This window comes from Asterias amurensis, chromosome 9 (assembly GCF_032118995.1).
Source record: "Asterias amurensis chromosome 9, ASM3211899v1".
Lineage (NCBI taxonomy): Eukaryota > Metazoa > Echinodermata > Asteroidea > Forcipulatida > Asteriidae > Asterias > Asterias amurensis.
Window position 1 is genome coordinate 18698384 of NC_092656.1, and position 8354 is coordinate 18706737.

The window sequence follows — 8354 nt, forward strand, 5'->3', positions numbered from 1 at the left end:
TTTAACCAGAAAAAAACTTCACTTGCACGGAAAGCGGTCGGACGCCATCTTGGCTTAAAAACCGTGTTTGGACCAGACCATTATGATACGGGTAGATTTAGCACTTGTCAACAACAGAGGGCGGGCTTTATGTGAAGACCTTCACTGCAGTGTGCACAGTGCATGACGCCCGCCCTCTATTGCTAAGTCTGACTCACCCGCATCATAATGAACTGGTCCAAACACGATTTTAAGCCAAGATGGCGTCCGACCGTTCTCCGTGAACGTTAAGTTTTTTTTCTGGTTAAAAATTCACACTTTTCGTGAAGTTTTTCCATTAAATTTATGTTTACATTACAAAACACATATAGTTCTAAAATGTATATGGTTTATTTGCCATTTTTGAGGTATTTAAAACTTGTTGGCGGCGTGTTGGCGGCGCTATAGACTTGTTGTCGGCGTTGTCGGCTTGTTGTCGGCTTTTAGTAGGACCCCGCGTGTTCAATGATCTGCCGCACACACGCGGATGGGATGCGGCTAGAAAATCGCCGTAGGAATATTGATCGAAAATTACACAAAGCAAGACCAGGTTTTAGGGATTAATAACTTGTTCACATTGTTATACTACGTTATTTTATATGGAACACATTATTTTGGAACATAAAACTCTGTCTGCAGTTGGTCAAGTGTAGGCCTACCAGCAGTTTGTTTCCCTAGCTTTCATTGGTGTCGAGATGAATATTTATCACCTAGTTGTAAGTGCTCTCATAATAATACATGCAACGATGAGGAGAGCGGGGAGGCGTGACGACGCGACGGGGAGCTATAGGATGACTTTGCATACAGCTTATGGCACTCCGATATTTGTAAATAAAATAATGTGCTAGCTATTTTTTTTTTTCTTAATTTTTATCGTGCGCCCCCCCCCCCCCCCGATCCACACCTGCCATTATTAGCTGAATCTTTGCCAGTCTATATTTTTACCTACAAGCGTTGACAAACAACCGTTTAACAATAATTTTACATTCAAATCGTGTTACTGAAAAAGGTTTGTAAATAATTCAAACAAACAAACAAACAAACAAACAATAGCTCTTCCTGCAATTCAGCATAGCGACAACAGGCAGGATAAAAGCCTGTAAAGAACTGAGTGTTACATAATTATTTATTCACAGAATGATTTGCATGCAAACTACAGGAACAATGTGGCGAAGCATTGAACCAGGGCTGCATAGATAGTTTGCATAAATCTGGGGTCTCTACACGGTGGCAACCATTGTCAACCACTGGTCAATGTTCCATGGTTACCTATGCATTCAATACATTCTGGGTACCAAGCAAAATCATCCAATGCCTCACTCGAACTTGCTCGGTGCGCGCTGTTTTTTAAAGACCGCATGGCTCTCATTTCAGCACTGGACTACGACTGCATGGACCACCACGGACTGCACAGCACTTTTCAGGTGAATGGCGTCGCTCTTTTAATGAACTGAACTCGGTGGTTAAATTTGCCATAATACGAACCTTCTAAAATTCAAGCTTTCATTATTGTCAGAAGCATGTATCTTTGATTAAAAACTGAAAAACTCAAAACAAAATTCCCTAGTTGAGCCCTTCTTCAGTGGCGTACAATTTAAGTGTTGAGCGCAGCGAGTGGCTCGGGGACAGATTTCTGTACACCGTATACTCATGGAGGTAGGATTAACTGCAGCCAAAGCTTCATGACTAAAAAGCAAACAAGATGCCGATCTCACAAATTTTTGAGCCTCTTTTCTTTGCTTGTTGGGGAAATGTTGGAGGAAAATACAGAGAAGTTGCTATGTTTATACACACCTGAACTTGAACTGTCGCATTCTCACGGCTTGTAAGCCGTTGATGAGGTATACAGGCGGTACCAGCTGGTGAACAGCTCCCGCATTCAGCAGAGGGAGAGATGCAGTTGTCTACGGATTGTGTGGTTTCTGTGGATGCAAGAGGACACCAATGGACCAAGGTAGGGGCAAATTGCTGTATCCGACCGACCACTTTCAAATAAAACCCTCTAAAGATCATTGACTTTGTAAAAAATTAAACAAAATACATTTTTAAGATCATCGTTTTGTTAAAAAAACAAGAACAAGATCATTGACTTTGTTAAGAGGAAACAAATCTCAAGAAAATGGTTGAAAATACAATGACTGTTGACCTTTCAAACAAGATGTAAGTAATGAAAAACATAAAGGCGGTCGGATACCCCAAGTTTGTCTAAAATGAGACAAAACAGAGAAATGTGGAGAAGACTGCAAAAGGTAGAAGGAGATCTAACCCGTTCTCTTGCAGAGTCCCACCCCTTGTACATCCCATGCCCACTACAAGATGTTCCAGAAACTTGTTGATGTTGTCCCTAAAAATAGTTTCAATGTGATGTCACACTTTCCCAGGCCTTTTCTCCGATTGCATATTGGTCGAAGCCAATGATGCTTTTCAATTAGAAGACTAGTCTATCTGGAAATTTCCGTTGGGTTGAAACTTCAAGTCGCCAATTGTCATTTTACAAATAATTGTCATGATTTTTAAATTCTTGTAAAATATTTAGAAGTTAAATGCCGAATACCACTTAAATAATGTAATATCTGTTATTTAAATTTAAAAGCCAAAATTGAGTAAAAATACAAAATAAATTAATGGTTACATTCCTCAATTTTCCCTTATACAACAACATTTTATCTGCTTAGTGCCTTTTGTACTCTGGCACACCTCTTACTTTCTTTGTATTCTCATCGAACCTGCATCCAAAACATTCCTGCCTATCTGCTTCACTAATCTGCATTAATTTGATGATCAATGTTTGATTAAGGAGTACTAAATCAATAATTTAGACATACTAAATTGTTACTTAACCCTGAAGTCAGCACTGCATCAAATTCTGAATGTAGCTATACTTTTGACTTATTATAAATTACACCAACTCCATAACAGTTTAATTTAGAAGACAAAAGTTTAACATTTTGCAAAACATTTTTTTGTTTAAATAAAAGTAAAGTAGCAAACATGAGCGTTGTAGTTTTGCATGAACTACAAATCTGTTTTAGTTTAGTTGGGAATAAATTCCCCAAACTATTAATTCCATTCGGCAGCGCTTTAAACCACTAAATCCATGCGGCAGCGCTACAAACCACAAATTCCGTTCGGCAGAAAACCACAAATTCCGTTCGGCAGCGCCACGAACATCTTGAAGTATGGAAAAAAGAGGCAAGGATGGTGAAAAGGATCAAGATTCAAGATTCATCTTCTCCTTGAGGCAGCAGAGTGGTCATCCTTGAGAAAGAGGACACCATGAAGTCCTAGGTTTGTATGGGTGGTAAGATAGTGTTAGCCTAGACAGGGATAGGGAATGTAGGCCTAGAGATAAGACTATAGCTTCAACCAGGCTCACCCACCCCCCCCCCAAGGTACCCAAGATTCAAGTCTGAACTTGAGCAGATGATGACGAGTCTTCCTTTGATGTCCTTGATGCATGACCCAAGGTCATCGTAGGTCAACCAGGTAGTATCTGGGTAAAGTATGAAAGGAAAATAACCCTCTCTCTTCACAACAATTCTAACATTTCCCTTTTTTATTGTTTTCCACAGCCTGTTGTTCTGAAGCAGCAATTGTGGCAGGCCAATGCCTGTTAGCAACATTACTCTATGAGACCGCAGTTTGGTAAGGTATCGGGGTTAACTCGTGGCTAACTAGACTTTGGCTTGAGAGTAACATTTCCCTTTTTATTGTCTTCCACAGCCTATTGTTCTGAAGCAGCAATGGGGCAGGCCATGCCCGGGTAGCAACTCAATGAGACCGCAGTTTGGTAAGGTATCGGTGTTAACTCATGGTTAACTGCATGGAGGTTTGAGTGAAACCAAATGCTAACCTTATTGAAATTTCCTTTTTCATTTATATTGCAGGTTAAGTTTTCTTCTGAACATGGATGAACTACTGCAGCCAAGGATCTACCAACAAGTTAATGGCTTTACTTTATCTGACAACTGAATGCCAACCTTTCCAAATAGTAATCTGAAAAGCGTCAAGAAATTTGCAGTTATTTCTGAATATCTCAAAGGAATCTCTAAACTGTTTGGTCATAACATGGAGGTAGTACCTCGATGGTTATAATCAGCAGAACATATTTTTTCACTGTTTGCGATTCACAACATCAAGACTTATACAATCAAACAACCAATGGCAACTGAACCAATACAACAGTATTGTTTGTCTTTCTGCACTTAAAAATAATGCCCCCCCCCCCCCATTCTTGAAACAATATTCAGATTGTCTTGCAACAATAAATACAGAGTAACTATTAGTGACGTGTACTTGTGTTAATTTTTCCTCCTTTCAGCCCAGCTGTCTCGTGCAGTGATGAGTACAGCCTGGACTTTTGGGATGAGCATCAGTGAAGAAACAACAGAGAAAGTCAACAACAGACCACATGGTAACTTTGAAATAATTTGATTTTGTTGTCAACATCTGTGAGGTTCATCCTGAAGATTTGGTCAAGAAATATTTTAGGAAAGGGGTTCACAAATCTATCATTTTTGAAGATTTGAAGATTAAAAGAATACATTTGTTCTTATATTAGCATACAGTTTCCCTTTTCAATATACCATCAACCAATGTCTGAGATCTTTATTGCAGTTCGAGATAAATTTTTTTGCGGCTTATAACAAAGGAAAACAGCACAAGAAAACAAACAAACAAACAAGTAAACAAACAGTCACTGATAAGTAGTCTGAAGTGTCCTTTGTGTCTGCATGCAATCCAAGGACTTTTGTGTTTGGGGTTGGTAGCCACTCTCGATCTTGACTAATCCTCCCTTTACATTGTCCCTATATGAAGAGCCGGCACTCTAATTGGGAGGGATTTAAAAGTTAATCCATAGAAGTGTAATATTAAAGGGACCAATCCATTTTTAGATTTGAAATTAAATCTTTTAGATTTTGAAAATGGACAGGTCCCTATAAATTACACTCCTATTGATTGACTTTTAAATCCGTCCCACTAACAATAGTTTTTGTAATTATTAAAAATCAGTAATTTTCCCCCCTCAGTTTGAGACGCTTTCGATGATGATGCCACAACCAACGCTTTTTTGGACTGTGCAACCAGCTGAAGGAGGACTGGGTCAACCCTAGCCAGGACATTCTCCACATTGTCAACTATTCGAGTGAGCTCAACTGGACCATGATGGCGCCCTACTATGATGACACCCGAGGAGAAGACTATCTATAAGGGCCTTTTCCAAACCTTGGCTTAGGCTCCGGCTGTGGCTTCAGGCTCCATTTTGATCTTTTAACCATGGCCACCAGGCAAAGTGCTCCAAAACTTCAAACAGAGCCCGTTGCAAGCCAGAGCCCAAGACGACGTTTGGAAACGGCCTTTAGTTTTTTAATTAGTTCCCTGATTCCATCAAAATCCAAAACAATATTTTTAATTCAGCATCTACACCAGTTAACTGCAAGAACTGGTATGCCTTGTTTGATGCCAAACACTAATCGTTTATTATTGAGAATCAAATTCATCAAATTCAATTGAACTATCCCTTTGGATTTTGATGGATTCAGTGTACTTAAGAATATACCTTCAAAGGCAGTGGACACTATTGGTAATTACTCATAATAATTATTGGCATAAAACCTTTCTTGGTGACGAGTAATGGGGAGAGGCTGGTGGTATAAAACATTGTGAGAAACGGCTCCCTCTGAAGTGCCATAGTTTTCGAGAAAGAAGTAATTTGTACACGAATTTGATTTCGAGACCTCAAGTTTTTAACTTGAGGTCTCGAAATCACCCATCTAAACGCACACAACTGCGTGTGACAATGGGTTTTTTTTTTCTTTCATTATTATCTCGCAAGTTCGATGACCGATTGAGCTCAAATTTTCACAGGTTTGTTATTTTATGCATATGTTGAGATACACCAACTGTGAAGGCTAGTCTTTGACAATTACCAATAGTGTCCACTGCCTTTAAAGATGATACAGCTTTGCTAAATAAATCAACTGAAAGATGTGTAACAAATGAAAAAAAAAAAAAAAAAATAGAATAATTGCATATTTTTCAATGCTCACACTGTTCACCGCTCATGCACAGTTTCTACATGGAAAAAATAACTCATTAGTAGCGCCATTAAATTATTGTCAAGATAAACCACAAGTCATTGGTATGCATTAAATTATTGTGGCGATAATGTCAGGTGAAGAAGACTTATCAATCACTTTCGTTTTCACTTACAAAAAAAAACCGAAACGAATCATCTTGCTTCTTTACCTAAGTAACCAGTAAAGTTATATCTGTTGTTATTTCATTAATTCATAAAATTAAAAAAAGAAAAAACAGAAAAAATAAAACTAATTGAGGCATGCAGTTTGTAAACTTGTTTCATTTATTTGGTTATTTAATTTTATAGTAGATATGATGATCTATCTCCATTTGGGTTAGGGTGGGTCTATTTTGAGGATCATAGGCTGATTATCACAACTTGGAAGGGGGAGCATAGTTAAAAACACAATAGACAAAGAGGGTTGCAAACTTTTACTTCCAAACTTAACCTAAAGCTCATTAACTATGAAGTCGCATCTAACCTAAGATAAACATTTCCATCTAAAATTCTATAAAATATATTTTAAAAAAACCCGGAGTAATATACTTTCTGTTTTTAGTTGATACAATCCAAAACTTTGCTTCATAAAGAAAGTTGTGATAAGCTCTTGACCCTCCATTGGTTAATGATGAAACGTGGGAAAAAACACAAGGGGTAACAGGGGTGCACCATTTTTATTATGGGATTTGGGTAATTTTGTCCCCAATTATTTGCATTTGCCGACCCCCCCCACCTTCTGCCATTGGCTGACAAACAAATAGCAGTACCATTTTGTGTAGTTTGATATAAATATAAACAATTATTCAACCGTAGTCCCCCTCCCCCCTCCCCTTCAACGAAACAAATAAAATGTTAATAATAAAATAGATAAATAATGCTTCTTATGATTTTTTTGAAATTTATACCCCAAGTATATTATTAGGGTGGGGGATTAGAGTTGGGGTTGGGATTAGGTTAGAGTTGGGGTTAGGGTTGGAGTTGGGGGTAAGGGTTGGGGTTAGGGTTGGAGTTAGGGCTAGGGATAGAGTTTGGTATAGGGTAAGGGTTAAAGTTGTGGTTGTGGTTAGGATTGGGATTAAAATTGGGGTTAGGGCTTGGGTTAGGGTTTGGGTTAGTATGGATACTGGTTGGGTCAGGTATAGGGGTTTGAGTTGGGGTTGGGATGGGGGGATTCGAACCCACACTCTGCTGATCAGAAACACCAGAGTTGAATTCGGTGCTCTTAACCGCTCGGCCAAGACACTTCCACCTTATACCTAGCCCCAACCCCAACCCTAAACCTAACCCTAATCCAATCCATACCTTACCCCTGTCCTAACCCTAACCCTAAACCCTAACCCTGACCCCAAATCCAACACAAACCCCAACCCTAACCCATACCGTAAACCTAACCCTAACCCCAATCACAGCCCTAACCCTGACCCTAGCTCCAACCTTAGCAATATAACCCCAACACTAACCCCAACCCTCATGCGAATCCTAACCCTAACCCTAACCCTAACCCTTAACCTAACATTAACCTTAACCCTAACCCTAACTCTAACCCTAACCCTAACCCTAACCCCAACCCCAGCCCTAACCCTAACCCCGACTCACCCCGACCCAAACTCTGACCCAACCCTAACCCACCCTAAGTTATGTTCACAAGTTTGTTTTGTACAGTACCGCAAGAGGGCGGTATACGACTTTTGTGTACCACACAAAAAAAATGTGCTGGATATGGAGACCTTGATCCGCATTACACAATATCATCGATCACTCGTTTAGCGGAAAAGTTGTAGACGCTTCATTGTAAACCCTAACCCTAACCCTAACCCTTACCCTAACCCTAACCCTAACCCTAACCCTAACCCTAACTCCAAGTCTAACCCTTACCCTAACCCTAACCCTAACCCTAACCCTAGCCCCAACACTAAACCTAACCCTAATCCAATCCATACCCTTACCCCTGCCCTAACCGTAACCCTAAACCCTAACCCTAACCCCAAATCCAACCCTAACCCCAACCGCATCCCTAAACCTAACCTTAGCTCCAACCTTAACGATATAACCCCAACCCTAACCCCAACCCTCATGCTACCCCTAACCCTAAACCTAACCCTAACCCTAACCCTAACCCTAACCCTAACCCTAACCCTAACCTTAACCCAACCCTAACCCTAACCCTAACCCTAACCCTTACCCTAACCCTAACTCTAACCCTAACCCTAACCCCAAACCCAACCCTAACCCTTACCCCGACTCACCGACCCAA